The sequence below is a fragment of the Xenopus laevis genome, chromosome 4L, assembly GCF_017654675.1.
Source record: "Xenopus laevis strain J_2021 chromosome 4L, Xenopus_laevis_v10.1, whole genome shotgun sequence".
NCBI lineage: Eukaryota > Metazoa > Chordata > Amphibia > Anura > Pipidae > Xenopus > Xenopus laevis.
This window is the reverse complement of record NC_054377.1, coordinates 107941685-107957009: the sequence shown is the minus strand read 5'-3', so window position 1 is coordinate 107957009 and position 15325 is coordinate 107941685. Positions and strand designations below refer to the sequence as shown.

Here is a 15325-nt window from a genome sequence, read left to right as displayed (position 1 = left end):
CTAAAGAATATCTGTAATTTGCGGGAGCTCAAAGTGCACTTTAGATTATGAGCCTCCATGTGCACAAGGTACTATGCATTATTAAATGGAGCATAAAAAGCCACACAAACAAATAGATGAACCCAGAACAAGACAATTGCACCTCTAAAGGAAGGCACGTGCAATTAAGGAAGATTAAAGTACTCTGGTTTAAAAAGCAAAGTTGGACTTCAGTACAACAGTCAATTATATATATGCTGCAATGATTGGAGTGTCTCTAGGTCATACTAGAGTGAGTGTGCGTGGACTCCAATAAATTGAGAACATTTTATTCCAAATTTGAGAGGGTATACTCTTGTATTTTATATCTATCAAGATAATACACATGTGCCATTGATATTCTTTAAAGTATATCCTTATAATACACAAAAGCTATGAAGATCTTGTAAATTATATCCTTATAAATGGTGAGTTCTGATGTCATTTCTGTCACACTACTCACTGAAATTTGTGTATTTTAATAAAGAAAGTACCCCCAGTTGTAAAATATGAGGATATTAGAAGTTACCTCGGAGTTCCATGACCTTTATATGGTCATGAAACTCCTCAGTAACTTATAATATCCTTATATTTTACAATAGGGGGTACTTTATTCACTATATAAACAGTGCTTAGCAATGTAATCCATTATAAGCTGTGCTTGATGCAATTTCTGTCAAGACCTACTACATTTTGTGCTTAATGTTGTAAAATAAGGATATATATATATATATATATATATATATATATATATATATATATATATATATATATATATATTTATATATATATTTATATATATATATTTTGAACTAATGCCAGGATACTCTACAGGTCTCCGCCAGTTGAAAAAGATCAGTGAATCATGAGCCTAACAGAATGAAGTGCCAATAGATGGGAGCTAGGGAGGCCAGTTAGAAGCAAGCTGCTGTCATCTAGGTGGGATAGGATGAGGTTATTGAGATGTTTTTTATCTGTTATCTAAGAAAGAAAAGGACAGAATTAGACAATTCTTGTACCCAAAAAAAAGACAGGATTTGCCCTTGGTTTGATGTGATAAGAAAATAACAGAGAAGATTAACATGTTGAGTAAAAAAGGTCAACAAACATTGTAATACATTGATAAATAATAAAGGGTAATAATAAATTGTTGAGTAGGGCCATGCTGGTGAAAAGATGGTCACTTCCATTTTTGTACGATTCCGTTGATTCATCCAGAAACAAATAATTAAAAAGCAGTAAGAGCTCCGATGCTGAATTTGAGTGGTTAGTGAAGGCAAGCCCGGATTTGCGGAAATGCCACCAAAGCCCCGGGCCTAGGGCAGCAGGATTTTAGGGGGCGGCATGCTGCCCATCCACCCCAACGTTGGTTCAAAAACACTGGGGATGTGCAGGCGATACAATAATTTTTTTAATTTCCCATGCGCCAATCGCCCATTGCTCCGGTCCCAATAATGAAAATTGCACAAATAAAGGGGAGGGGACAGGGCGACAAACGCCCGTTATGTAAATCCGGCCCTGAGTGAAGGGTGGATACATATATCTGGATATATTCACCATATAAAAATTGCTTTAAATGTACAAGGGTGGCCTAAAGGTAGATCAGTATCTGCCAGTAGACCTTTAGCTGGTGATCAGTAGATATCAAGACACTGTCAACAAACAGCTTGTCTAAATCACCCTCCTATTTCATGCTTTTCCTTCAGATATTACGTTTAGGCTCCATAAGAAATAGTTGTTTGTTAAGTAAAGGTATATAAATTTTGAGTATTTAAGTAATATTTCCATGGAATAGAATGCTAACAATTATTTTATGGATATAGATCATAATGGGACAACATCACTAAAAGTAGACCTTGCCTTAGCAAAGTATGATATGTCAATTAATTCTTATCAAAAACTGTAGATTCTATATGCTGTTGCACAGAAAGGGTTAAAGCAATAATATTATTCCCTTTGTGAAACAACTATAGTTCTCTACCATTCTGATGTACAGAATGAGGAGTCTACCATTTATGGGAGATGCTTTATGAAAATGTTATGTTATTGCTCTGCGTTACTGATGTTGAACAACGCCAACCTCTTCCTCCCCTGTCCTGGTGGGCACATCTGTCTATTTAATAAGTGGTCCTTCCCCATCCAATTGAAAGATTATTTTTAACTGAAAAAAATCTATTAGGATAATTGTTAGGAATCATGAATACTAACAAGCTGCATTTGCAGAAAATAAATGGAAATATTTTAGTGTAATTTTAGTGTGTTTTGTTGACATTTTCTACATTCCAAAATAAAACAAAAACACAGCAAATTTATGATATTTCTAAACATAAATAAGTGTTCATTACACAGCACGAACAGTATTCATGAAGCACGCTCAATACCATAGGACAAGGGGCTTCTTTAAACAGAGAGCAGTATGATGCTTCACAGTTGGGTGGCACCAGAGTTCTCTGAAGTCACTGAGCAGTGCTGCCTCATTTAGTGTCTAATTTCACTCTGGTATTTGCATGAACAAATGATGTATTTACCTCATAAAGAAGGCATCCTACAGACCAAATATCAGATTTAAAATTGTATCCATTCTCATGTACACTCTCCCACTGGAAGAGAAATATAATTAGGAAATATAAATAAATAATAAACTCTATAAACAACCTCAACTGAAAAAATGGTGAATGCATACAGCTCCTTAAACAGGAAATAAAATTCATTTATTGAAAATCACTTAGAGTAAAAGAGTTTTATGTTGTTTTTATATACACATATTGCAAACTTACATGGCAACAAGATACACAAAAGTGCAAGTTGTCCTAACTATATTAAAATCCCCACAATTTATTTTATTACCATAACTCTGCAAATTAAATTTACTGGAGTATTTAACTTTTTAAAAATAACTTTTAGTATCATGTAGTATTGTGTTATATATGTGTTTTTTTAATTATCTAGCTTTATGTTCAGCATTTATCCAGTTTGGAATTTAATTTCAGAAGCTATCCACCAGGCATTGGTTTTTTGACACCTCATTTGAACACTTTAAAGATGCAGAATGCATTACCTAATTCAAAAATTAAGACCAGCTGATACTTTGCTAAGAACAGTACATACTAACGGTTAATTTCAAGTGCTTTTGATTTTGTGTATTGGAATAAGCACTATGATCATTGTCTTAAAACAATAATAATAAGCCGAAAGCATGCCATATTCCACACCATTTTATTCAGCGCAATTGACTTATTTGTGATAAAAAATGTTCTCTATGCTCATTTAAAAAAGATTGGGAAAAAAATCTTTTATATCAAAATAACATGTCTTTTTGTTAATATTTTTCTGCTTAGGCAGCAAGTTCTATGAATTTGTTTCTTCCCCCTTAAAATTTAACGATTGTCGCATAAAATAAATAATCAGTGGTTATGGTGGCAAAGGGATCTTTTAACGTCAGTTGGAGGGTTAGAGGTCGTCATAACAGGAAACTCATGAAAGCTGCGTGAAATTAATAGTGTGTGCTCCCAATGCAGGTTAATAAGGTTTTCCGGAGGGGGCCGTGGCTTTCACAGCTGACACATGGCATCAGACGGGGCAGTAAAACACCCTCTTAGTCCCTGTGCCTCTCAGGACGGCTTACCTAAAGAATGTGCAGCTGTGGTTTTAGAGCTGAAGAAGCGGCCCAAGCCTAAATCTCCCAGCTTCACCACCCCTGTGGCTGTTATAAATACATTGGCTGGTTTAATATCTGCAGAGAAACAGAAAATGTTGGAAGACCAGAAAATAAAGGTATGGGGCAATAAAAAGAAAAAACTAGTCTGTTCTGGAGCTAGTTTCAGATATCTACACATCTATCGTATAGAAGCAACTTTGCCTGCAATGCCAAAAGTATTGCTTATGAAAGTAAAGTATCCTTTACCATCTTTACTGACAGAGAGAGATTTCAAGCAACCCACCGATCAGTCTGCAGGTGCAATCAAAAACTAATGCAAAAACTCCTCCAACTGCATTATCTAATGGCATGATACTAATAAATGGTATGTAGTGCTGCTAAACCTCTTATTTCCTTACAAGGAGTTATGCCTAACAATGTGTACCATCTGTTTTACCATATAATATATAAAAAAGTGTATGTATGTGCGTACGTGCGTGCGTACGTACATACGTGCGTGCGTACGTACGTGCGTGCGTACATACATATATATATATATATATATATGAACAGAAGATCAGCACTCTCAGTAGTATGGTGAAAAACGTGTCGATTTTGGATTGAGTGCGGGCACTGTGAGACAATATATATATACTAGACATTAAGCCGGTTAAATTAACGGGCGCACGGGGACTGGACACAGAGACACTTCAACTGACGGTCCGTGGGGCACATGCGCAGTAGCGCAATCCCACAGACACAGGGACTGGACGCAGAGACACTTGAACTTTATTATATAGGATACTGTATGTATATATATATATATATATATATATATATATATATATATATGACATATATGCACATTGTTGTGCAACAGCAAAAAGTAAGTAGGACAGGTGGAGAAGACTTAATTTACGATCAACATATCAGGAGTCAAAATTTATTGAAATTACAAAAGCAGGACAGAACCCAGCAGTGCTATTAAACTGATAATTTTATAATGAAATCTCAAATGTTGTGTGTGTCTCACATAAAGGGAATAACGTTTAATAGCACTGCTGAGTTCTGTCTGGTTTTCTTTATTTGCATTTTAGAGCTACATCTGCACAGGGTACCCATGAGGAAACCAAGGCTGCACTTGAGCAAGGTATTCCACGTGTTATCATTGGCCAAAATGAACTTAAAGGCTTCTTTGGGCAGAAGAAGTTACAATAAAAGTGGCAGTATAGACCCTTGTTCAACACAAGGTCCTAAACATACTTCCTGCTGATTGTTTTAAACACAAAAAATATTTTTCTTTTAACATCTAAAAACAGGACAAACAGGGAAATAGCGACTACTCCATGTTTGGTTCTTGCAATGTACGTAGATAATTAGATTACCATTGCAAAGATAATTTTACTGCATACTAGACTGCTGCTTAACTGCAAGCCAAAACAGTCACAAAAATAAAAAATGTACAGGTTTAACTAAAGCTGGCTATTGTCACGGTCGGCACCCAACACCAGAACAAACACCAGGCACCCTGGTCTCGGCTCGTGCTTCACCAGTAGTGTGACCGCCTTTGGACCTCGGGAGGAGCCCTCGGCTTACTTGGATGCCACCTGGACTTAAACGAGAGGTGCAAGATGAGGGTTCTGGATAGGCAGAGGGGCACGACAGTAAAGCAAAGTCTTTGGACAGAAGATCGCAGTACAAGGCGTTAGGCAAAAGAGTAGTCAGATCAGGCCGGGTCGAGGCAGGCAGAGAACAAACGTTATCAGACAGGCAAAGGTCAAACCAGGGAGTCAATCAGAGGGTTAATCAGAAGCGGTAGTCAATAATCAGGCAAGGGTCAGAATCCAGAAGTCAGAATAGTCAAATAGCCAGGCAGGGGTCAAAAACAGGAATCAAACAGGTTCAGAATATAGCACAAAGCTCAGAAGCACCAGGAACTAAATCCTATCACGGGCAAGGTCCCACAGCCCTAATGGGCTTTAAATAGTTTTTGAATTGAGCGCCCTTGCGCGCTGACGTCACAACGTCAGCGCGCCTGCGCCTTTAAGAAACCCCAGAGCGAGCCGCGCGCGCCCTAAGATGCCGGCGCCTGCGGCCTAACGGAAGCCGCTCGTCGAGGCGGGCGTCCCCGCCGAGGGAGCGACAGGCGTCCCTGTCGTCTCCCCCCTAGACCACCAGGTAAGTTCGTTACAGCTATACACTAAGATCCACCGAAATGTGGGTGATATCGGGCTAAACTGATAGTTCGGCCCTACTGCCACACAATCGGACGACAATGACAGGAATACCAGCCCATGGGACAAGGATTAAAGGTGGCCATACACGGTCATTTGGACCGATTTGACAGCTTATCTGCCGTGTATGGGGGCTTCCGATGGGTCTTCCCGATCGATATCTGGCCACGATATCGATCGGGAAGGTTTGATTTTTAACCGACCGACCTGTCGGAGCCCCTTGGCACATCGTAATTCAATCGTTCGGCCATACGGCCGAACGTTCGAATTACCCCCGATATAGCCATGCAGTTAGTGGCATATCGGGGAAAGATCCGCTCGTTTGGCGACATCATCTTTGAGTCTATGGCCACCTTAAATCAACTAGCCAATGCGGCCCTCAATCAGGCAGGAAAATCCAACCTGGGCAATTTGTGTCCCATTGGAGGGCTCCATACACTGGCAGATAGCAGCTGAATCGGTCTAAAGGACCCAAACTGACAACTTAAATCTGCCTGTGTATGGCACCTTAACTCAACTAATCAAAGGTAAGATTGTGTCTGAACGCAAATTATTCTCTATTGCTGCTGTATAATAAATATGGTTAAGAAATATAAATGGGCAGTTTTTGTCTTATGTTGAAAAGGTGTATATAGGTGAACACTGCTCCTTTAGGGTGAGGACCATTTTTACCTCTGTACATGACACAGCGAGAATGCATGTGTTCCAAGGCACTACAGAGCTGCACAAAGTATTTCCATACTGTCTTTTCTGGGATCAATCTTTTTTGTTTCTTAAAATGCTGAAAACAAAACAGACAAACTGAAACTCCATTTGGTAGTGACCTATCTAATGTACTGTATCTATTGTACAAAATGAAATCTGCAAACTAAAAACCTTGTATAAACTTTATGTTAGATGTCATTGCTCACAATCAGCATAAACAATTTCATTTTCTTTTAAGATCAAGCAATTAACCAAGGGGTTTAGGATAGCCAAACATATTTTAAAGATATGACAAGAACATGATCATGAACTGCAACTAATGAAACTAACGTTTCTATATTGGAAAGCAGCAGTTACACTACACTGCTACATCACTTTGTAGGTGTCACATTAAAATTAGCCCTCCCTTAGTGTCACACACAATGATTTTCACAGTCATTTTCTGGTAAAATTCTGTCCTGGGTGGACAGTTAAATATCAATGCCATACTTGTGACTACCTGAACACATGAGGTGGTAGTGGGTTATATTGGTGTTAACTCTGCTTTTCATGAGGGGCTGGTGGAGAAAACACCTTGTGAAACATTGGCCTTATATCTCACATCCACTGTCTCCAAGTCTGACCATATTAAACCACATACTGTATCATGGCAAAAAATTGAACATAACATAAACCATATGCCACAGAGCCTCTTGTTCATGCCCTTGCATGACAACTGCAACTTCCTATCATCTCTACTAAAGTTTCAGTCTACCATTCAGTCAGTAATAATTGCTTCAGTCAGACTATTCCATATTAAAAGACAGTACTGTTCTGCATCCCACCTTACCAATCAATCCCTCCACTGGCTTCTTTTTGCCTCAATAATCAAATTTAAAACAATTCCATTCAAAACACTTCACAACCTAAACGTGACATATTGCTAGCTAAGATTAAAGCTATTGGCTCACTCATCAAAATGGAAACAACTCCTTCCAGAGACTTCTTTGTTACATCATTGTAGAATTTAGAACCTTTTGACAAGGGTTGACAAAGCCATGTTAGCAGAAAAGAAATTGTGAATGTAAATGGAATCCTAAGAAACGTTGCATTCAAGGTCGGCCCTGGTAACACATGAAGGATTGTAAACTGTTAACTACATTTCTGACTAAGGACTTCTGTATGTAACAATTTATTCATACCCAAGTCTACATACATGGCTGACATTAAGAGGATTATTTATCAAAGGTCGAAATTTATTTTTATACCACGAATGAACTCAGAACTCGATCTCATCTCTCTTGTCATTTTTACATTTCTTACTCCGGGATTTCTCAAATGAGGTTCCGGATTTGGTTCAAGATTGCAGAAGATTAGATTTTTTTGATTGAATACTACTAAATACAGATGTCTCACAACATCTTTCAGTAAATATACGAAGTCTCTATTAGAAGTTTTTCTATGTTTTTTTTAACACGTTTTACTTTTATTTATTTTATATTACAAAAATATCAATTTTGTATCAAGTTTATCCACCTTTGTGCCTCCCACAAAGGAAAACTGGCAAAACATGAATAGTGTTCTTAACATTTAGTTGGTTTTATACCACTGGTTTCTTTTCTCTTCCTTTGCTTGGCCTTCTATCAACTAAACAATTGGGGGCACATTTACTTAGCTCGAGTGAAGGAATAGAATAAAAAATACTTCGAATTTCGAAGTATTTTTTTGGCTACTTCGACCATTGACTACGACTTCGAATCAAACGATTCAAACTAAAAATCATTCGACTATTCGACCATTCGATAGTCGAAGTACGGTCTCTTTATAAAAAATTTGACCACTTATTTCGCCACCTAAAACCAACCGAGCATCAATGTTAGCCTATGGGGAAGGTCCCCGTGGGCTTTCTAGCCACTTTCTGATCGAAGGAAAATCGTTCGATCGATGTATTAAAATCCTTCGAATCGTTCGATTCGAAGGATTTAATCGTATATTGCTAAATCCTTCGACTTCGATATTCGAAGTCAAGGATTTAACTTCGAGGGTCGAATATCGAGGGTTAATTAACTCTCGATATGCGACCATTCGTAAATGTGCCCCTTAAAGTTTTAAAATAGTGATTTTAATGAAAACAAGGTAACTGAACAGGTAGAGGTAATAATGAAAAGCATAGAACTTAGAGTGAGTTAATAAATAGAATAGGACTCCTTTAGGCTTCTTTTTTATTCATTCTTCAGAGTTATTTATTACTGTATAGAAATTTGTATAACACTGTAAAAGAAAGAACTGGCTATGCTGCCTAGCTCTCTATAACCTACATCCCCACAAACTTGTTTGTAAGGAATGCACAACTGCTGCTAAAATTGGTATGCAGATATGGGATCTATTATCTAGAAAGCTCCACATTTCAGGATTGCCATTTTCCATGGAGTTTTGTTTAAACAATTTCACTTCTAAGGAATTCTTTTTCTTGAGGAAATTTTTGAGGGGGGTGCAAGTGAGATCACCACTGGGACAAGCTAAGACAGCATAAGGTAACACACATTGGCAACACCAATATATTATGAAGAGCCAACCATTTCCTAACAGTTTTTAGCATTTTTATGTTTAAAATGTTTTCATATACATGTCAGTTACATAGTTAAGTTGGCTGAAAAAAGTACATCAAGTTTAACCCCTCCAAATTTTGTAGCCTAGGCAGGTTTTGCTGTGCATGGTAACACTGGAATCTAGGTTTAGGTAGTATTTTACTGCCTTCATCTTGCTCACATTCCCAGACCAATTTTTTGAGCAAGATTTGCATATCAGAGAATATTTGATGTCAATGAGACATATATCAACATGTTAGTTCACTGTGCATGAAACATAAGACCATTACAGAGTCAGAGGCACACACCTATATAACAGACAATAAAATGCATGAGATGTGGAGGCCAGGGGTTACTAAAGGGGATGATACGCACTCTCTCTTTCCACGTAAAATCTTTCATCTTGCAAAACTCTCAAACATAAAACTAAAACAGGGCTTATGTTTTTAATTACAAGTAGGGATGTACCGAATCCACTATTCTGGATTCGGCAGAACCCCCGAATCCTTCACGAAAGATTCAGCCGAATACCGAACCAAATCCGAATCCTAATTTGCATTTGCAAATTAGGGGTGGGAAGGGGAAAACCTTTTTTACTCCCTTGTTTTGTCAAAAAAGTCACTCGATTTCCCCTTCCCACAGCTGCTTTTGAAGGTAAAAAATTACACTTTACACTTCAATATTAGAAAAACTGTGACATAGAAAATAGAAAGTAATTGGAAAAAATCGTTATTTCTGGTGATCTATCTGAAAACAGCTAGTTGTTTAAAGGTGAACAACCCCTTTAAAGGAACAGTTCAGTGTACAAATAAATACTTGGTAAATCGAAAGGCTGTGCAAATTAAAACATGTTTCTAATATAGTTAGTTAGCCAAAAATGTAATGTATAAAGGCTGTAGTGACTGGATGTCTAACAGAACAGAACCAAGCTTCCTTCTTTTCAGCTCTCTAACTCTGATTTAGTCAGTGACTTTAAGGGGGGGCACATGGGACATAATTGTTCAGTGAGTTTGCAATTGATCCTTAGCATGCAGCTCAGATTCAAAAGCAAACAGTTAAGAGCTATGTGCCTCCCTCAAGTCACTAATTGGTCATTGCCTGGTAACCAATCAGTGGAAACCAAGAGAGCTGCAAAGCAGGAAGTAGTGTTCTGTATTGGGTTTTATTTTGCACAGCCTATCTATTTACCTATTTATTTTTACACTGAACTGTTCCTTTAAGAAACATCTCTCAGATGGCACCGAAAAGTTGGAAACAAAAATACTGAAAGTCAGTCAATGAATGCAGCATTGCATTTAAAGGGAGTAGAAAAACCCCTAGCTTGAGAACAAGATAGGGAATGCCAAAGATTGCAGGGTGTTAGAGAGCCCTGTACCTGTCCATGGTTGATGTTAAGTAAAGGTTTACCTTGCACCTCACAGGGCTGCAATGTGCACCATTAATGCCCCAGAAGCAAATGCTCTATGGATGGGTCCAGTGGTTTAACTTTTAAAATATGTAATGTAAATAAAAACAAATATATTTAGTAACAGGAAACTAATAAGAAGAGCATAAAAAAGTTGGAATGGTAGTATGCCTTTGTCCTAAAATGAATTTTGTTTTTTTAAATAAAAAATGTTATTTCAAGAAATAAAAAACAAGTAAATTCTAAGTGACTGTAAAATTTCTTTTTTTACCCACAATGCAGCCTTTTTGACCATAATTCCACACCCATAACACAAGGGAAGGATAAGCCGAACACAATTGCAGTTGATGCATTGATATTTGTGCAAATGTGCCTGTACTTCTCCGCGAATTGGACATAACTGACAGTTGGTGTAATTTCCTTTTTCTCTTAACAATAAAACAGTAGCTTGTATGATCCAAACTAAAATATAATTACTTCTTATTGGAAGCAAAACCAGCCTATTGGGTTTATTTAATGTTTACATGATTTTCTATTAGACTTAAGGCATTAAGATCCAAATTATGGAAAGATCCGATCAATCTGGAAACCGACAGGTCCTGAACATTCTGGATAACAAGTCCCATACCTGTATATATAACAGATTCATGAAGCATCATGCTTTAGCATGATGAATACTGTTATTGATACTATAGATATCAAAACAAGCTAGTGTGTTACTAACCTTGATAAGTCTCCAAATAAAGGAAATGGCGCACCTACCATAAAAATGTTTTATTTATGTTATTTATGATATATTGAGATATATATATATATATATATATATATATATATATATATATATATATATATATATATATATATATATTAATATATATATATATATATAAGCTTTAGCCACAATTTAATAAAGATCTGTGTCATTATTAAGAGACACGGACAGGAATTAAGGAAATAATGGGTGCCAAACTGTGGCTAGAGTTTACTACCAAACTTGGACAACAAAAGAAAGGATTTATAGTTCCCCATAGAAATAAGGATATTTAAATGGGTGGCTCACCTTCAGGTTAAGTTTTAGTATGTTATAGAATGGTGACTTCTAAGCAACGTTACCATTGGTCTTCATTTTTTCTTTGTAATAGTTTTTGAATTATTTGCCTTCTACTGGAGAGCTGCTGAATAAAAAGCTAAAAATAACAAGCCATAATTAAAACCAATTATAAATTGTCTCAGAATATCATTTTACATCATACTAAAAGTTAACTCAAATGTGAACAACCATTTTAAAGACCGTGGTCTCAAATCAGGTTCTCAAAGGGGCTGTTAAATTATTCTGTAACAGTAGCAAAAAATCATTTTAGGACTCAACAAAATTACCAATGCAAAGCCGATAGCCTAAAAAGTTTTTTCAAAATGTTAAGGAAATCTAATGGCATCTATAAATTATTTTTCTGTCTACAATCATCAGTGTAAATATTTTGATAACCAGCTTATAACCATCTCAAATTGTATATTCTTATACCAAAATAATGTTGTATTATTACTTAAGGCAACTTTTTCTTACTTTTGCGTTGTCTTTTGTAAAAATTTACCAACTAAAATATTTCAAAAGACAAGGCATAATCAGTTGCAGGACAGCATATAATCCTACTGTCAAAATTTCAAGTAGAGATCAGTGATTTTAATACGGTTTTATCTTAAGATGTAAACATCTTTCCTTCATTATTTAAGGATGCGAAGTTCACAGGAGATATGAAAAATAAGTGGTTCAAAGATTTCAAGTGGCACACGAAAAAGGGGCTCTGCTAGACGAAAGAAAAATTAATCATCAAAGCAGCAGACTCCACACAAAAACTACACTGTACAAATAAATCTTAGGGTGCATCAAAAGTGTTTACCTTAAGGAGGTCAATCTCTTTGATAGAGTCTGCTCGAGCCTTGGCATCCATCAGATCAAAAATCTAAACAGGATAAAATAAATATGCACAGAGGTTATTTTGATGCATAGTATTAATGAGAGTGAATAGATGTAGTTTACGGACAGAGCTAAGTTGTAAAATAGGGGGTGGGGAAGTGAATATCTTTCAGCCAATTCACAGCCAATAGAGCACTTACGGTAAAGGAATTGTTCAGTGTAAAAATAAAAACTGGGTAAATAGATAGGCTGTGCAAAATAGAAAATGTTTCTAATATAGTTATTTAGCCAAAAATGTAATGTATGAAGGCTGGAGTGACTGGATGTCTAACATAATAGCCAGAACACTACTTCCTGCTTTTCAATTCTCTTGGTTTACATTGACTGGTTACCAGACAGTAACCAATCAGAGACTTGAGGGGGGGGGCACATGGGCCATATCTGTTGCTTTTGAATCTGAGCTGAATGCTGAGGATCAATTACAAACTCACTGAACAGATATGTACCATGTGGCCCCCCTTCAAGTCGCTGACTAGCTCAGAGTTATACAGCTGAAAAGCAGGAAGTAGTGTTCTGGCTATTATGTTAGACATCCAGTCACTCCAGCCTTTATACATTACATTTTTGGCTAACTAACTATATTAGAAACATTTTGTATTTTGCACAGCCTATCTATTTACCCAGTTTTTATTTTCACACTGAACTGTTCCTTTAACTTTAAAAATGTGAGCTGTATAATAATAAACAACTTAAAATGGGTTAACCATGACTATTTCAATCAAATTACTTTCTGCTTTATTATGCAAACAATACCTGCTACATGTATTATAAAACCCATCTCTTAAAATAAGTAGCCAAAATGCTTTATTATAATCATTGTATTCCCCTTTCAAGTGTCACAGATTTACAGATACAATCCACAGCTAGGTTTTTAAGGCAACAAAGAATGTGAATTGCCCTCTCATCTCTTCTGCTCTGTGACAAAACCATCCATTGCAGGCAAATCAGCTAAATAACAGACTATGTTCTGGGAAGGTTTATGGACTCAGGCTACGTAAATGTCTTAACGCTGTTAAGGGAGTATATATATATCTCCAAACACAAAATGTAAAGGTAGAAGCATTACTTCAAGACTGATGTTAAAACACAATCACAAACGAAGGCATATTATATCCAACCAATATTGAATAAAAAAACAGCGCTCACTAGCGCCAATCTGCTCCAAAGCTGAAGATTCACCAATCTGCTCCAAATTCTGCAGTTCTATAAAAATGCACTGACAGTGTAAAACCGTAAATACTTTAATCGCCAATATCCACAGGCGCCCAGGGTTACACAAGGCGGTCGAGACGCCGGCAATTACCATATGCACAGACTGCTTGGAGAACCCGGAAAGTGGCAAAACGGTGACTCATAATTGTTACATGCGCATTTTTACAAAGACCATTGTGAGTGTAATTTTAACCTATTGGCGATTAAAGTATTTACGGTTTTACACTCTCAGTGTATTTTTATAGAACCGCAGAATTTGGAGCAGATTGGTGAATCTTCATCTTATTAATTCCCTCAATGCATATTTCCTTTTAAACGTTGTAAGTACCCCACCATTTGAATATATTACATTGCATGCTTTGGAGTGGCGTTGCAAGGGGTGCACAGTTTGGATAAGCGGAACAATAAGGGCACTTAAGTTCACTATTGTGATAGTGTGTCAACATAATTACAAAATACTGCACTATATTGGTATTATTTTTCTTTTTCTGTCTAACCTCGTGCTAGTGAGCGCTGGCTTTTCTTCAGTATTGGTTCTACTATAAGTCTACTGCAATGCTGAAAATAAACTCTTTGTCCCTTTAGGCTGAGGTCACAAACACAACTAGGTCACTCACCATAGCACTTGTCTTATAGAAGGGGGCAGGTGAACCCTACAATATTATTATTATTAATAATGCATTGCTAATGTGGAGAGAATGCCCAGAGCTATTTGTGGAACAGGGAGATATAACTGCAATTAGAAGCATTCTTACTAATAACTAGGGGCAGATTCGAATAGTAAATTTGAAACAAAACTCGCAAATTCGAATTTAAAAGAGATTTTAAAATGAGATTTATCACACCTCGACATGGAAACAGTTATAATTCAAATATTCGCCACCTAACACCTGCCAAATGCACAGACAGGGTGGGTTTTGGTGTGTAAATGCACTACGTTCATGTTGTGCTTTTCAGTGCACATTGATGTCGAAGGAGATGGAAGCAGATGACGTTTTCACCTCTGGTGTAGTTATTTATTCCAGCAAAGAAACCACCTGTGTGTAATGGCTCTTATGTGCTACATCCTTTGATACCTGGTCTAGCCCTGGCAGATAAAAGATCAATGAGGCAGTCCTAACATTTAGGGGCAGATGTATGAAGGGTCGAATATCGAGGGTTAATTAACCCTCGATATTCGATAAAATCGTTCGACTTTGAATATCGAAGTCGAACGATTTAGCGCAAATCCTGCGATCGAACGATCATTCCTTCGATCGAACGATTAAATCCTTCGAATCGAACGATTCGAAGGATTTTAATCCAACGATCGAAGGAATATCCTTCGATCAAAAAATCTCAGGCAAGCCTATGGGGACCTTCCCCATAGGCTAACATTGACTTCAGTAGCTTTTAGCTGCTGAAGTAGGGGGTCGAAGTTTTTCTTAAAGAGACAGTACTTCGACTATCGAATGGTCGAATAGTCGAACGATTTTTAGTTTGAATCCTTCGATTCAAAGTCATAGTCGTAGTCGAAGGTCGAAGTAGCCCATTCGATGGTCGAAGTAGCCCAAAAAACACTTCGAAATTCGA

At 37.1% G+C, this 15325-nt stretch overlaps 1 pseudogene; it reads right to left on the bottom strand.

The window, feature by feature from the left end:
- The window catches only part of LOC108713549, a 49441-nt pseudogene that overhangs the window by 17672 nt on the left and 16444 nt on the right, over positions 1–15325 (bottom strand).